Genomic DNA, 5,041 nt, shown 5'->3' on the forward strand with positions numbered 1-5,041 from the left:
ATATTCATTAACAAAATGTTTAATTAGTTATTTAAGCAACTTGAAAAATTTGACACAACAAATTGTGGATTTATCTAATAGTCAAGTGTGAATATTATATATGCTTTCTAACTCTCGATTGACTTTTTTATCATCGTGTGCATAAATCTTTTATCTTTTATCTTATGTCAAATGAAGAAATTGATACTACTTTATCTAGTTAATGTATCGTTTCTTAATTTATAAGAACCGGTCTATTAAAAAATGTCATTTCTAGTGTATCTGCATGTATCTCTGTTTGTTAGAAGACAGATAACGAGATAAAATCATAATCTCCATTTTAGTGCGATTCTTTATATGAGACATGGAATGAGCATTCAAGAGTAGACGTAGCTCTTGTCAGCATAACGCTTCGATGCATAGCTCAAGATAAGCTATCCTCTCGCCAAAGAGATGTGAATCTAGGAACGATGCGCGAAACAGCTAAGTGTAGTTTCTGTATTTCTTCGTGCTGGATGTTAAAACCACAACACGAGCGCCGTGCCAGTGTCATGTTTATCTATTCTGCGATCTACTGCGCAACGTGATTGCGCGAACTACTGCGTGGTGCTCGAATGTTCCAGGGATCTCGACTGCGTGGAACCAGAAAACCGGTCGTGTTCTACGCAGTTTCCTGCTTCGTTCGTACAAAATTTATAATTTTCTTTAGTCGCTGACATTTAACACAGTTAATTATCATGTATTATATAAAAGAATGACTTTTAAAATTAGTGTGTAAATTAAAAAATTAAATTTTAAATTTTGCAATTTAATACCGCGATATATGCATTATCTAAATAATATATAAAATTACTAAAGTAATGCCATTAAATAATAATATTAGGGAAAAGTAGGGTAAATTAATCTGCGTTATCTCGATTAGCATAGTTTGCGTGAGTGGATGATCTAACGCATTTTAACAAACTAATTAAGACGATTGCACGGGTTTATCATCGCGCACGTGAGTAATAGACCGGCTGCTCGTTTCGGAAGAAAGTTCCCTATGCGTGAGAAAACAGACATACATCCTTCTCGTAGCGTGATTAAATCTTGCTTTTCCACGACTGAGACGGATATACTCGTAAAATGGCTATATAAGCTAATTGGTCGTCGTCGATCTCTGCCTTTCACCTTAATTCTTTCTCAGCAGTTTACTCCAGATTGCTCTTGATCGTCATATCACAATTTCCTCGAGGTTCCTTCGATGAGGTATGAGTTACAGCCTTTACGAAGAGTATTACTACCTGTCCAACCAAACTCGCATGCTCAGGTCTAGTCTGCCATTTATCATCTCATTTTATAGTCAACCAAATGAACACTGGAACGCCCAGTAAATGTTTTCTCTAGTTGTACGTTTTTGCTTCTCTTTGAAAAAGTTTTACTCATAAATAACGATGTGATATGCAGCATTTTATATAATATAAAATGTCGCTTATCACGTCATTATTTAAGTAAATTTTTTTTCAAAGCTGTAAATATTTAATTCTACAATTACAATGTATGAGAAGGAAAATTTTAATTGCAAATGTATAATTGGTAATATTTTATAGTTTTATTTTTACGTAATTCTCCTCTTTCTCATCTTTTTATCATCTATAGCCAAATAATCAAATTCTATAAATCTGTAAACACATTAAGTAAAGATTTTATTATTTATTTGCTAAAATATAATTTACTAGAATTCTAATTTTTTAATGTTTAATAAGCTTTTATTATAATTCTTTAGTTATTTCTAAAAAATAACTGATGTCGGATTTATCGGGAAATCCATTGATGAACTTGCAACTCTTTAATGGTTCATATACATCTGCTTATGGAGTAATTAGTACTCAGTAAATCGGTCTAATATTTGACCAATCGCCATGCAGCCCGAGGTTTCTTAGCATAATTCATGGTAACGTGCCGTTATATGTTCGTTACCCCATTACTAATAATAGACCCTTAGCACCTTGCTGGCTCCGTCTGCCGACCACCCAAATGATCGCGCACAAGGTGAAAGAATCGATGTTAACGGGCATTATGGAGTTGATTAGTATTACAGGAACGGTAGAAATGGACACACAGACTACAGTAGGTTGATCTGAGTAATTGATAAGAAGTGCCACGCGCCAGTTCGCTGCACAATCGCGATGAAGGCGACAAGACTGCTCGCTTTGGATATTTGTGTGTCGCATATCATTCTTAATTTTTGATTAAGTTTCTTTTATTAATAAAATTACAAAATCATATAAATATAGATGCCAAATAAAAAATTTTAAATTTATATCAGTAAATATACATATGACTTAGTCCGTTATTTGAAAAAATAAAAGGACTAATATTATGTATAATCGTTACATACAATCGGTATAATATTTTGTATTTTTCACATGAACTTACACTAAATCTACTATAAATATAATCAGTAAAAGTATAATACTATATACTTATTTGTTTTTATATGAAGGCTTTAATATTCTAAAATAGAGGAAATTAAATTTTTTTCATATAAAAGAATTACTAGTAAGTAAAATTTAAATATATTGCTTGATTATTAATAGGCATTTAAAAATTAATTACATTTTAGATAATTTAAACTATAAACATTAAAATAACAGATAGAGTTAGACTCGTTATATGCTAAGTAATACAAAAAAGTCAACGATCAAACGACGAGGATACTCAATGAAAATAATTTATTTTCAAATAATTGGATAAACGAACATTTTAACCATTTTAATCTTCATTAGCATTAAGTTAATAATACAAAATAAAAAATTAATGTAAAATTGAAACTGCTAATAATTAAATGGAGATTAAGAGAACACGAGTGAAAAACATAAATTAAAAACAAGCAAAACACAAGTAGATAAAAAGTCATATTAAAAGTTAGAAACATTGTCATCTTAAATTTAAATATACAACAAATATAAAACGTCTTTTTAAGGTACAATAAATTAAGTCAATGGTAGTCATAAAAATATTTATAACTAATTTTTTGTTCGAAGACAAGAAGAGTCAAATTTAATATGATAAAAATGTAGTCTAATAAAAATGTCAAGTTGAATTTATATATAGATATCCAATTGTCCAATGATGTACAAATTTATAGTCACAGTAATTATATTATATATAGAATAGAAGTATAATGAAATGAAAAATCGATATGAGAAATGTCTAACAAGTATCATTAACACATTAACTTCTTATTTGTATCGAATATTATAGATGACTGTTTACAAACCTTAAATGCATAGATATATATTTTTATAAGATTTTTATAAGACAACATTATTTAAAATATATAACCAAAAATGAAATATATAACCAAAAAATTCGAAAATTTAATATAAAAAATATAAATTTAATGTAGTATCTGTAAAAAGAAATTAAATCTTGTGGATAATTTTATAAGTTTTTTAATAGTAATTACTTTTTTATATTTATGTTATAATATTGATTGCCTTATACTGGTTGCCTTATATTGGTTGTTGCTTAGCACAATGTAAATAATGTAACGATAATACATTAGCCTTTTTGCGTGTGATTTATTAACATATCATACATAAGATAATCACATATATGAAGATAATCACATCATGGATTATACATATTACAATAGATTATACATATTATACAGAATTACATTCTTCATTTTATTAATCAGCAGTTTTCTATACATGTTTTTTACTTTTATTAAAAAAATTAAAATTTTGTTAAAATTTTTATTGTATAATTATACTAGAAACATACACATTTGTGTTATATTTTATTATAAAATTGAATTCAATGTTTCACTATCTTTGTAACATTTTTTTCCAAGACTGTTGTAAAGATAATGGGACATGATTTATATCGTTCAATCTTAAAAATTCGAAAATTATTGCTTTTCCCGCCACATGAAGCAAAGCCCTCTACCCAATTTTGCTGGAACCCAAAGGTACTCGACCTTCCAGCAAAATGCAGCAGATGGCAGTATAATTCCATCTCAAGGCCGCTACTCGCGCGTGGCAGCTGTTTCCTTGGTGCTGCCACCTTCTGTACCCCGTTTAAAATGAAGGTGATACTGACCTGCGCATATCCCGCACCATCATAACACAGCTCGAACGCCATGGGTGCCGGCAAATTTATGACCCGTATCATGGCGCGGCATCTAAACGATTATTTGCCGTTAAACGTAAACGGCTTATAAAAACGAGCTTGTGTAATAGAGTAAATATAGGCTTGGTGTTCAGATCATGATAAATTTATAGCTCCACTTATGATGATTTTGTATTGGCTGACTGGCACTAGTATTTAATCCTGAAAAGATGAATATTACTAAATTCCCTTCGTGAACAGATTTTTGAAATTTTCTTTATTGGAATTACGTTTTTATATAAAATAGATTGTAACTTACACATATAGTTAAAAAAGAAAATAAACATAAACGTACACAATGTCAGTTTTATAAGGTAATTACATTTTGCAACATTACGAAGAATACAAAGAAAAAAAATCCAAAGTGTGTTATTTTTATTTTGAAAAATCTGTTTTTAAAGTATTAGAGCAATTGAAAAAGATATTTTATATTTATTAAATTTGTTCTAAATATATACAAAAATAATGAAATAAAAATAAAATATAAAAATAATAAATGTTATTCTGCTTTATCAAAAATTAAATGATTTTTTAATATATAATTTTATATTGATGCAATCAATTTATTACTTTTAATTATTATTTTTAATAATTAACAATAAAATAGAATGAATTACATTTTTTATATACACATAAAACTAACCGTTAAATGTGTTAAATATTTTTTTAAGATCATTATTTTATTTAAATTTGTCAATGTCGTTTCTCACATTAAAAGTAAAAAATATGAATGTCAAAAACATTAATCACTATTTAAATAACAAATTGCATGCAAATTTATTTATTTTTTATTACTGCGATCTATGAAAAATACGATTATAATTTGAAAATTATGTAAATTAAGTATTAATTTCTTTATTTACAAAATGAACAACTTTTTAAATACACTGAGAAAAAAATTATT

The sequence above is a fragment of the Atta colombica genome, unplaced genomic scaffold, assembly GCF_001594045.1.
Source record: "Atta colombica isolate Treedump-2 unplaced genomic scaffold, Acol1.0 scaffold344, whole genome shotgun sequence".
Classification (NCBI taxonomy): Eukaryota; Metazoa; Arthropoda; class Insecta; order Hymenoptera; family Formicidae; genus Atta; species Atta colombica.